Source organism: Dermochelys coriacea, chromosome 25, assembly GCF_009764565.3.
Source record: "Dermochelys coriacea isolate rDerCor1 chromosome 25, rDerCor1.pri.v4, whole genome shotgun sequence".
In the NCBI taxonomy this organism is placed as follows: domain Eukaryota; kingdom Metazoa; phylum Chordata; order Testudines; family Dermochelyidae; genus Dermochelys; species Dermochelys coriacea.
Window position 1 is genome coordinate 242,257 of NC_050092.1, and position 13,153 is coordinate 255,409.

Genomic DNA, 13,153 nt, shown 5'->3' on the forward strand with positions numbered 1-13,153 from the left:
GGGTCACCTTGGCCCCAGCTCCCGCAGGTCAGGGAGGATAGGAGCCAGCTCCAGAAGCAAGCAGTTCCCCCAGCCCCATCTCCCTAAGGAGAATGATGCAAGAAGGGCCCTGCACTGGATGGAAGATTGACTCTAAGTCCCTAGAGCCACATCAGCAGCCACACTCCTCACTGCAGAGCTCAGCCACCTCCCCACTCACTGATTTCATCCTGAAATCATGATTTAAAGACTTCAAGTTACAGAATCCACCATTTACATTAGTTTAAACCTGCAAGTACCCCGGCTGCAGACGAAGACAAAACCCCCACCCCAGGGTCTCTGCCAATCTGACCTGGGAGAAAATTCCTTCCTGATCTCAGACCTGCCCTGCCCTCAGGTGACCACTCAGTTTGTCCCTGAGCATGTGGACAAGATCCACCATCCAGACACCTGGGAAAGAATTCTCTGTATGAACTCGCAGCCCTCCCCATCTAGTGTCCATCACCAGCCATTGGAGATATTTGCTGCTAACGGTCGCAGATTGGCTACATGCCATTATAGGCACTCATATCATACCATCCCCTCCATAATTTATCAAGCTCATTCTTGAAGCCAGTTAGGTTTTTTGCCCCCATTGCTCCCTTTAGAAGGCTGTTCCAGAACCTGAACCCTAACCCTTTGATGGTTAGAAACTTTTGTCTAATTTCAAGCTTAAACTTGTGGATGGCCAGTTTATATCCATTTGTTTTTGTGTTCACATTGGTGCTTAATTTAAATAACTCCTCTCCCTTCCTCCCTCTGATGTATTTGAAAAGAAATATTTTTGGAGCAATCTCTGAGCCCAATTTTGTTTCTTCCTATGCAGTTGGATTAAAGGACAAACTCTCAGAGAGAAAATAAATAAACAAAATTAGTTCCTGGCCCCCACTACTCACCTTTGTGGAGTACAACATGGCAGATAATGCTCAACATCTTGTTCCCTTGCTCACTATAATGGAGTTCAGCTTGGCAGTTTAAGGTAGAAAAGGCCAATTAGACCTGCTGATAGCTATTTTCTCCAATCAGATGAGTTGTGAAGTTGGGAGTTTACCCAGATGAGAGCCAGAATTATATTTTGAATTCAGATAGGCAGTCCTCACAACTGTCACATTCATTCTCAAAGTAAATTCAAGAAATATTCTTCCTACTTTCAAGTATCAAAGTCCATTCCTTAGGAGCACTGACAATCTCAGAGCAGAGAAGTCACATGTACAGTGATGAGGTCTTCTAGGAGGCCTTATGGCCATCAATACATACATTTGCCAAATGTGATCATAAGAAGCAAACAGAGCTATAAACAGGGGAGTTTGAGTGGGAGTTCTGTTGGAGGAGAAGGTATTTGTACTTGGTTTTGTATTTGTGCGTGTAGAGGCTTGTAGGGGCTTTGTGCTGGGAGAGAAGCTGAGCCCTGATTAGGGGGCACGGCTTCTCGGACTAGGGGTCCTATAAAGGTAGCCAGCCAGCCAATGGCACAGACAGCTGCAGTAGCACAGGAGCTAGCAAACAGAGCTGTAAACAGGGGCGTTTGGGTGGGAGTTTGTAAGGGGAGTTTGTATTGTGGTGCTTGTTTGGGGTTTGTTTTTGCTGTAGGGGATGGTCTTTTGGTGTGGCTTGTGTTTCCCAGATTAACAGGATTTAGGTGGGAAGGCTATGACAGATATGGAGGCAGCAGTGGGAGTGACCTCATGTAGTGGAAGACACAATGAGGATGACTGGATGTGGAAGTTGGTATGTACATGATCCTGGAGGGGGGACCTGGTAAGAGTTTTTTCTGCATGAAATGCCGTCTGATAGAGCTGATGGAGGAAAAGATCCGAGGTTTGGAGATGCAGGTGGAAAGTCTGGTTGAGTTTAGGAAGGGGTTTGAGCAGATGATGGAGCAAAGACATGAGGTATCTGAAGGGAAAAGCTCAGACTTACAGATGGAAGCAGGACTGGGGAATTTTGAGGGGAGACTGGGTGAGGAAAGTGGTCAGTGGAAGCATGTGACTAAAAGAACCAGGCAGAGGAAAAGACGGGCTAGTGAAGGAGAAATAGAGCTTAGGAACAGATTTGCAGAGTTGGAAAATGAAGAAGGGGCTCAGCAGGTAGTTGCTGAAGGTGGAAGGGCAAGGAGGAAGAGAAGAGAGGCTAGTCCTATAGGAAAAGGGGAAGAGTCAAGGGAGACTACACCAAATATGAGCCCCAGGAGGATACAGGATGGGTTGAAGAGGATTATAAGAGAAAATAGGAATGGAAAGAACTTGCAACCAGAGGGAACAGGGGAGAGACTGGACAATAGCACCGTTACCAGGAAAAGGCAGGTCTATGTGATCGGGGACTCTCTATTGAGAAGAATAGACAGGCCTGTAACTAGAGCTGATCCAGAGAATAGAAGGGTGTGCTGTCTTCCGGGTGCTAAGATACGGGATGTAGACCTGAGGTTGAAAAGGATCCTAAAGGGAGCGGGAAAGAATCCCCTAATTATCTTTCATGTGGGAACAAATGATACGGCTAGATTCTCGCTGGAAAGTATTAAGGGAGACTATGCTAGGCTGGGGAAGACACTTAAGGAAATTGAGGCTCAGGTGATCTTTAGTGTGATTCTGCCCGTTCTTAGAAAAGGGCAACAAAGGTGTGACAAGATTATGACTGTCAACAGATGGCTTAGGCAGTGGTGCTATAAGGAGGGCTTTGGGATGTATGGCCACTGGGAGGCATTCGTGGACAGAGGACAGTTCTCTTGGGATGGACTTCATCTGAGTAGGGAAGGAAATAGACTTCTAGGATGGAGGCTGGCACAACTGATAAAGAGAGCTTTAAACTAGGAATTAGGGGGAGATGTTTGGGAGATGTCCAGGTAATCTCCACACCAGATTTTAGCATTGAGAGGGAAGAATACGAAGTAAGAAAGGATACAGCCGTGGGTAGGAGACTGTTTATAAGGAGCAAGGGCAGTGTGGATACTAGTCTAATAGGTTATACTGGCTGTAGAATGACTGTGCCTAATAGGGTACAAAATGTGAGCGAGGCCAAACAGCAAAAATTAAGATGTTTGTACACCAATGCGAGGAGCCTAGGTAACAAAATGGAGGAACTAGAGCTCCTGGTGCAGGAAGTGAAACCAGCTATTATAGGGATAACAGAAACATAGTGGAATAGTAGTCATGACTCGACTACAGGTATCGAAGGATATGGGCTGTTTAGGAAAGACAGAAACAAAGGTAAAGGTGGTGGAGTAGCATTGTATATCAAGGATGAGGTAGAATGTAAAGAAATAAGAAGCGATGCAATGGATAAAACAGAGTCCGTCTGGGCAAAAATTACATTGGGGAAGATAACTAGTAAAGCCTCTCCTACGATAGTGCTTGGGGTGTGCTATAGACCGCTGGGATCTAATTTGGATATGGATAGAGCCCTTTTTAATGTTTTTAATAAAGTAAATACTAATGGAAACTGCGTGATCATGGGAGACTTTAACTTCCCAGATCTAGACTGGAGGACCAGTGCTAGTAAGAATAATAGGGCTCAGATTTTCCTAGATGCGATAGCTGATGGATTCCTTCATCAAGTAGTTGTTGAACCGACTAGATGGGATGCCATTTTAGATTTAATTTTGGTGAGTAGTGAGGACCTCATAGAAGAAATGGTTGTAGGGGACAATCTTGGTTCAAGTGATCATGAGCTAATTCAGTCCAAACTGAACGGAAAGATTAACAAAAATAAATCTGCAACTAGGGTTTTTGATTTCAAAAGGGCTGACTTTCAAAAATTAAGGAAATTAGTTAAGGAAGTGGATTGGACTGAAGAACTTATGGATCTAAAGGTAGAGGAGGCCTGGGATCACTTTAAATCAAAGCTGCAGAAGCTATCGGAAGCCTGTATCCCAAAAAGGGGAAAAAATTCATAGGCAGGAGTTGTAGACCAAGCTGGATGAGTAAGCATCTTGGAGAGGTGATTAAGAAGCAGAAAGCATACAGGGAGTGGAAGATGGGAGGGATCAGCAAGAAAAGCTACCTTATTGAGACAGGCTAAAAGTTGAGTAGAGTTGGAGCTTGCAAAGGGAATTAAAACCAATAGTAAAAGGTTCTGTAGCCACATAAATAAGAAGAAAACTAAGAAAGAAGAAGTGGGGCCGCTTAACAGTGAGGATGGAGTGGAGGTTAAAGATAATCTAGGCATGGCCCAATATCTAAACAAATACTTGCCTCAGTCTTTAATAAGGCTAAAGAGGATCTTAGGGATAATGGTAGCATGACAAATGGGAATGAGGATATGGAGGTAGATATTACCATATCTGAGGTAGAAGCAAAACTGAAACAGCTTAATGGGACTAAATAGGGGGGCCCAGATAATCTTCATCCAAGAATATTAAAGGAATTGGCACCTGAAATTGCAAGCCCATTAGCAAGAATTTTTAATGAATCTGTAAACTCAGGAGTTGTACCGAATGATTGGAGAATTACTAATATAGTTTCTATTTTTAAGAAAGGAGAAAAAAAAGTGATCCGGGTAACTACAGGCCAGCTAGTTTGACATCTGTAGTATGCAAGGTCCTGGAAAGAATTTTGAAGGAGAAATTAGTTAAGGACATTAAAGTCAATGGTAAATGGGACAAAATACAACATGGTTTTACAAAAGGTAGATCGTTCCAAACCAACCTGATCTCCTCCTTTGAGAAAGTAACAGATTTTTTAGACAAAGAAAACGCAGTGGATCTAATTTACCTAGATTTCAGTAAGGCGTTTGATACCATGCCACATGGGGAATTATTAGTTAAATTGGAAAAGATGGGGATCAATATGAACATCAAAAGGTGGCTAAGGAATTGGTTAAAGGGGAGACTGCAACGGGTCCTACTGAAAGGCGAACTGTCAGGCTGGAGGGAGGTTATCAGTGGAGTTCCTCAGGGATCAGTTTTGGGACCAATCTTATTTAATCTTTTTATTACTGACCTCGGCACCAAAAGTGGGAGTGTGCTAATAAAGTTTGCAGATGATACAAAGCTGGGAAGTATTGCCAATTCAGAGAAGGATCGGGATATTATACAGGAGGCTCTGGATGACCTTGTAAACTGGAGTAATAGTAATAGGATGAAATTTAATAGTGAGAAGAGTAAGGTTATGCATTTAGGGATTAATAACAAGAATTTTAGTTATAAGCTGGGGACGCATCAATTAGAAGTAACGGAAGAGGAGAAGGACCTTGGAGTATTGGCAAAAAGAAAAGGAGTACTTGTGGCACCTTAGAGACTAACAAATTTATTAGAGCATAAGCTTTCGTGAGCTACAGCTCACTTCATCGGATGCATTTGGTGGAAAAAACAGAGGAGAGATTTATATACACACACAGAGAACATGAAACAATGGTTTATCATACACACTGTAAGGAGAGGGATCACTTAAGATAAGCCATCACCAGCAGCAGGGGGGGGGAAAGGAGGAAAACCTTTCATGGTGACAAGCAAGGTAGGCTATTTCCAGCAGTTAACAAGAATATCAGAGGAACAGTGGCGGGGGGGGAGAAATACCATGGGGAAATAGTTTTACTTTGTGTAATGACTCATCCATTCCCAGTCTCTATTCAAGCCTAAGTTAATTGTATCCAGTTTGCAAATTAATTCCAATTCAGCAGTCTCTCATTGGAGTCTGTTTTTGAAGCTTTTTTGTTGAAGTATAGCCACTCTTAGGTTTGTGATCGAGTGACCAGAGAGATTGAAGTGTTCTCCAACTGGTTTTTGAATGTTATAATTCTTGACGTCTGATTTTGTGTCCATTCATTCTTTTACGTAGAGACTGTCCAGTTTGGCCAATGTACATGGCAGAGGGGCATTGCTGGCACATGATGGCATATATCACATTGGTAGATGCGCAGGTGAACGAGCCTCTGATAGTGTGGCTGATGTGATTAGGCCCTATGATGGTATCCCCTGAATAGATATGTGGACAGAGTTGGCAACGGGCTTTCTTGCAAGGATAGGTTCCTGGGTTAGTGGTTCTGTTGTGTGGTGTGTGGTTGCTGGTGAGTATTTGCTTCAGATTGGGGGGCTGTCTGTAAGCAAGGACTGGCCTGTCTCCCAAGATCTGTGAGAGTGATGGGTCGTCCTTCAGGATAGGTTGTAGATCCTTGATGATGCGTTGGAGAGGTTTTAGTTGGGGGCTGAAGGTGATGGCTAGTGGCGTTCTGTTGTTTTCTTTGTTGGGTCTGTCCTGTAGTAGGTGACTTCTGGGAACTCTTCTCGCTCTGTCAATCTGTTTCTTCACTTCAGCAGCTGGGTATTGTAGTTGTAGGAATGCATGATAGAGATCTTGTAGGTGTTTGTCTCTGTCTGAGGGGTTGGAGCAAATGCGGTTATATCGTAGAGCTTGGCTGTAGACAATGGATCGAGTGGTATGATATGGATGAAAGCTAGAGGCATGTAGGTAGGAATAGCAGTCAGTAGGTTTCCGATATAGGGTGGTGTTTATGTGACCATCGCTTATTAGCACCATAGTGTCCAGGAAGTGGATCTCTTGTGTGGACTGGTCCAGGCTGAGGTTGATGGTGGGATGGAAATTGTTGAAATCATGGTGGAATTCCTCAAGAGCTTCTTTTCCATGGGTCCAGATGATGAAGATGTCATCAATGTAGCTCAAGTAGACTAGGGGCATTAGGGGACGAGAGCTGAGGAAGCGTTGTTCTAAGTCAGCCATAAAAAGGTTGGCATACTGTGGGGCCATGCGGGTACCCATCGCAGTGCCGCTGATTTGAAGGTATACATTGTCCCGAAATGTGAAATAGTTATGGGTGAGGACAAAGTCACAAAGTTCAGTCACCAGGTTAGCCGTGACAGTATCGGGGATACTGTTCCTGACGGCTTGTAGTCCATCTTTGTGTGGAGTGTTGGTGTGGAGGCTTCTACATCCATAGTGGCTAGGATGGTGTTTTTAGGAAGATCACCAATGGACTGTAGTTTCCTCAGGAAGTCAGTGGTGTCTCGAAGATAGCTGGGAGTGCTGGTAACGAAGGGCCTGAGGAGGGAGTCCACATAGCCAGACAATCCTGCTGTCAGGGTGCCAATGCCTGAGATGATGGGGCGTCCAGGATTTCCAGGTTTATGGATCTTGGGTAGCAGATAGAATACCCCAGGTCGGGGTTCTAGGGGTGTGTCTGTGCGGATTTGTTCTTGTGCTTTTTCAGGGAGTTTCTTGAGCAAATGCTGTAGTTTCTTTTAGTAACTCTCAGAACGCCACTAGCCATCACCTTCAGCCCCCAACTAAAACCTCTCCAACGCATCATCAAGGATCTACAACCTATCCTGAAGGACGACCCATCACTCTCACAGATCTTGGGAGACAGGCCAGTCCTTGCTTACAGACAGCCCCCCAATCTGAAGCAAATACTCACCAGCAACCACACACCACACAACAGAACCACTAACCCAGGAACCTATCCTTGTAACAAAGCCCGTTGCCAACTCTGTCCACATATCTATTCAGGGGACACCATCATAGGGCCTAATCACATCAGCCACACTATCAGAGGCTCGTTCACCTGCGCATCTACCAATGTGATATATGCCATCATGTGCCAGCAATGCCCCTCTGCCATGTACATTGGCCAAACTGGACAGTCTCTATGTAAAAGAATGAATGGACACAAATCAGACGTCAAGAATTATAACATTCAAAAACCAGTTGGAGAACACTTCAATCTCTCTGGTCACTCGATTACAGACCTAAGAGTGGCTATCCTTCAACAAAAAAGCTTCAAAAACAGACTCCAACGAGAGACTGCTGAATTGGAATTAATTTGCATACTGGATACAATTAACTTAGGCTTGAATAGAGACTGGGAATGGATGAGTCATTACACAAAGTAAAACTATTCCCCCATGGTATTTCTCCCTCCCCCCCCCCCCCCACTGTTCCTCTGATATTCTTGTTAACTGCTGGAATTAGCCTACCTGCTTGTCACCATGAAAGGTTTTCCTCCTTTCCCCCCCTGCTGCTGGTGATGGCTTATCTTAAGTGATCACTCTCCTTACAGTGTGTATGATAAACCCATTGTTTCATGTTCTCTGTGTGTGTATATCAATCTCCCCACTGTATTTTCCACCAAATGCATCCGATGAAGTGAGCTGTAGCTCACGAAAGCTTATGCTTTAATAAATTTGTTAGTCTCTAAGGTGCCAGAAGTACTGCTTTTCTTTTTGCGAATACAGACTAACACGGCTGTTACTCTAAAATCTATTGGTTTGATGAGTGGTGCCACAAACTGGTGGCACAGCTGTTGAGAAAGGTGATTTGTCTGAGTGGCTAAGTCAGGGCTATGTCATATTAGAGATCTGGGTTCAATACCTAGTTCTTCTTGAAATTACTTTGTGTTACCTTATTGGTAAGGTGAGAGAGTAGTTGTTGCCTGTCTCCAGGGAGTGTGTGATAAGGCATGTGTGAACCCATCAGAAATACTACCAGTTTTCAAGAGAAGTGAGAGTAGATACTATGCTCTGTGCCCCTTTAATCACAGAATATCACGGTTGGAAGGGAAGTCATCTAGTCCAATCCCCTGCTCAAAGAAGGACCAATCCCCATCTAAATCATCCCAGCCAGGGCTTTGTCAATCCTGACCTTAAAAACTTCTAAGAAAGGAGATTCCACCACCTTCCTAGGTAACGCATTCCAGTGTTTCACCACCCTCCTAGTGAAAACGTTTTTCCTAATATCCAACTTAAACCTCCCCCACTGCAACTTGAGACCATTACTCTTCGTTCTGTCATCTGCTACCACTGAGAACAGTCTAGATCCATCCTCTTTGGAACCCCCTTTCAGGTAGTTGAAAGCAGCTATCAAATCCCTCCTCATTCTTCTCTTCTGCAGACTAAACAATCCCAGTTCCCTCAGCCTCTCCTCATAAATCACGTGTTCCAGTCCCCTAATCATTTTTGTTGCCCTCCGCTGGATGTTTTCCAATTTTTCCACATCCTTCTTGTAGTGTGGGACCCAAAACTGCACACAGTACTCCAGATGAGGCCTCACCAATGCTGAATAGAGGGGAACGATCACGTCCCTCGATCAGCTGGCAATGTCCCTACTTATACATCCCAAAATGCCATTGGCCTTCTTGGCAACAAGGGCACACTGTTGACTCATATCCAGCTTCTCGTCCACTGTAACCCCTAGGTCGTTTTCTTCAGAACTGCTGCCTAGCCATTCGGTCCCTAGTCTATAGCGGTGCATGGGATTCTTCCGTCCTAAGTGCAGGACTCTGCACTTGTCCTTGTTGAATCTCATCAGATTTCTTTTGGCCCAATCTTCTCATTTGTCTAGGGCCCTCTGTATCCTATCCCTACCCTCCAGTGTATCTACCTCTCCTCCCAGTTTAGTGTCATCTGCAAACTTGCTGAGGGTGCAATCCACACCATCCTCCAGATCATTAATGAAGAAATTTGAACAAAACCGGCCCCAGGACTGACCCTTGGGGCACTCCACTTGATACCGGCTGCCAACTAGACATGCAGCCATTGATCACTACCCATTGAGCCAGACAATCTAGCCAGCTTTCTATCCAACTTATCGTCCATTCATCCAGCCCATGCTTCTTTAACTTACTGGCAAGAATACTGTGGGAGACCGTGTCAAAAGCTTTGCTAAAGTCAAGGAACAACACATCCACTGCTTTCCCCTCATCCACAGAACCAGTTATCTCGTCACAGAAGGCAATTCGATTAGTCAGGCATGACTTGCCCCTAGTGAATCCATGCTGACTCTTCCTGATCACTTTCCTCTCCTCTAAGTGCTTCAGAATTGATTCCTTGAGGACCTGCTCCATGATTTTTCCAGGGACTGAGGTGAGGCTGAGTGGCCTGTAGTTCCCCAGATCCTCCTCCTTCCCTTTTTTAAAGATGGGCACTACTTTAGCCTTTTTCCAGTTGTCTGGGACCTCCCCCAGTCCTCATGAGTTTTCAAAGATAATGGCCAATGGCTCTGTAATCACATCTGCCAACTCCTTTAGCACCCTCGGATGCAGGGCATCCAGCCCCATGGACTTGTGCTTGTCCAGCTTTTCTAAATAGTCCCGAACCACTTCTTTCTTCACAGAGGGCTGGTCACCTCCTCCCCATGCTGTGCTGCCCAGTGCAGTAGTCTGGGAGCTGACCTTGTTCGTGAAGACAGAGCCAAAAAAAGCATTGAGTACATTAGCTTTTTCCACATCCTCTGTCACTAGGTTGCTTTCCTCATTCAGTAAGGGGCCCACACTTTCCTTGAGTTTCTTCTTGTTGCTAACATACCTGAAAAAACCCTTCTTGTTACTCTTAACATCCCCAGGCAAAGAGAATTCTGTAAGGCTAGCTCCTCCCACATACATATCTTTGACATTCTTCTGAGCGGTGAGAGGGCAGCAAAATGCTGGACACTTAGCACTCTGCCAGTTTAACACCTATGCACCAATTAAGTGTCACTTTAGCTTCGAGCTGGATCTTGGTGAAAGGGGGAATTTCACCCACCGTGAATATGACTATAGAGAGTTAATCTAGGGCCAGATTCTGCACTCAACTACCTCATTGAAGCCAATGAATGTGCTCAGGGTGAAGCGCAGAGTAGGGCCCCAGAAGAGTAAGTGTTATTAAAATATCTGTGTGTTTTGGGATGGCAAAGTCAGGAGTCCCAGCAGTAGTGTGCTGGCTCTTCCTGTGCAGCTGGGGAGCCAAACCCCCATTCACTGAGAAAGGGTTAACAATCAAAGCCTGGGACTGGGGGCCAGATTCACAAAGGGACTTAGGTACCTAAATCTCAGAATCAGGTCTCACTGGGATTCACAAAACCCCTGCTCAGCTGCCCCCAAACCCTGTAGGCACCTACAATTGTTTTTGCAGTAAAAATTCCCTAGGCATCTCTGTGCATGGGCATGGCAGCCCCACATCCAGAGGCCCATGCCCCAGAGCGATACATGACCTGGGGGAAGATAGGCGTTCCTCCGCCTAACTCACTTGCAAGGCCTGATCGTAGGCATACTCAGAACTCACCTATTGGATCAGGCCCCATAGTCAAGCTTACACAAAACAGGGCAACTTGTCTCACATCTCTTAGCCCCATGCCCAGTGTACTGGCTTGGGATGTAGGAGATCTCTGGGTCACGTAGTCCCTGAGATGGTGTGGAAGAAGGGATCAAAACAGGGATCTGCCACTGTCAAGCTGTCTGGAGTGTCTCACAAATGTGGGTGCCAACCTCAGGACAGATTGTTACAAACCAGGGTACAAAAGCCAAACGGGCTGTGTGTTCTATGATTAGATTTCACCAACCAAGTATCAAATGAGAACTTCTAAAGCACTATAACAACCTTAACACGGAGTCACAGACAGTCCCCTTGGGCACTGCGGATTATCTTGCCACTCAAGTGAGCCTGCCTTTATGATAGATGGTCCCTTACCCCCAAAATTACAACAATATTCAGATTTACTCCCAGTCCCAAAGGACCAGTCACTTACCCAAATCAAATGCACACTAGATCTCTCACCAAAGATAGCATTTGTAACCAACCCTGTAATAAACTAACTAAAGGTTTATTAACTAGGAAAAAGCAATTAGAGACTTATTTACAAGGTTAAAGCAGGTGAACATACATATACAGGAGTTACAGTATTAGGTTTCAAAAAGTAATAGAAGCTGCTGTAACATACAAGCTCTATGTGTCTTTTAGGCTAACTTAAGCTAAATAGTGGAGGATCCCTTGCTTATGCTTCGAAGTCTGGCCCTCTCCTTGAAGTCCAAGCAGTGTAGGGATAACAATTTCTTTTTGTCAGGATTTTTATTCCCTTCCCCCAGAGTTCAAGCTGTGATGGGATGAGCATTTGTGCGCATCCTCTCTTCATGGGTGTGAGGAAAACAATCAACGACGTGTTTTGTCCACTGAGTCTAGCCCTGAGTGGTTTTTAAAATCAGTTTCTGATCAGTGATCTCTCTGAATGGCCCAGCTCAGTCTATCCTGTTGTGGTCTATCTAGGTTCTTATATGGCATTCATCACTGTAGTATCTGAGTGCCTCCAGCAGGGCATTATGCAACATGACTAACACTGGTCATGTGTCTGTTATCATCCTTGCCCCAGGGGAGAAGGGTGTGCAAGGAGTGTCTTGTTTTGGAATTTGAATATATTTTCCCTGAACACACATGTACATATGTTGCTGTCTGTTTCTGCTAGAGGAGGCAAGGTCAAAGAAATGCTCCTTGCCCTTGCATGAAGGTGGGTACATTTGTGATGGCCCTTGATTCCTGGAGAGTTCATCCCACATCCTTGAACTGGCTCCCACACAGATGAGCTTTACCCTTATGTTTCAGAGTGGTAGCCGTGTTAGTCTGTATCAGCAAAAACAATGAGAAGTCCTTGTGATACCTTAGAGACTAACAAATTTATTTGGGCATAAGCTTTCGTGGGCTAGAACCCACTTCATCAGATTCATGGAGTGGAAAATACAGGAGCAGGTATAAATAAATGAAAAGATGGGAGTTGCCTTACCAAGTGTGAGGTCAGCCTAATGAGACAATTCAATTAACAGTAGGATACCAAGGGAGGGCGGGCATAGGTGCAGGAACTAGGGGTGAGGGGGGTGCTGCAGCTTGAAATGGTTTCCATCATATACAGGGTTCACAGTTTGGCTCAATGGCTCCCAGCACCCCCACTATACAAATTGTTCTAGCAACCCTGAGGGCAGACGGTGTGGTGCCAGCCCAAGCCGGGGCCACCACATAGGGGGACTGGAGATGCCAGCGCACACATAGCGGGAGCAGGTGGAAGGACCTGGGGGCGGGGCATGAGCAGGGCCACATCTGGCTGTGGCCAATTTATCAACATACTTCTTGAATTGTGGACCCCAGAACTGGACACAGTATTCCCGCAGCAGCTGCACTAGTGCCAAATACAGAGACAAAATAACCTCTTTACTCCTACTTGAGTTTCCTGTTTATGCATCCCAAGTTTGCATCATCTCTTTTGGCCACAGTGTCACTTTTAGAGCTCATGTTTAGCTGATTATACATCACGACCCACAAATCTTTTTCAATGTCACTGCTTCCCAGGATAGTCTCCCATACCATAAATTTGGCCTCCATTCTTTGTTTCTAAATGTATACATTTACACATAGCTGCATTATAAAACATACTGTTTGTTTGAGCCCAGT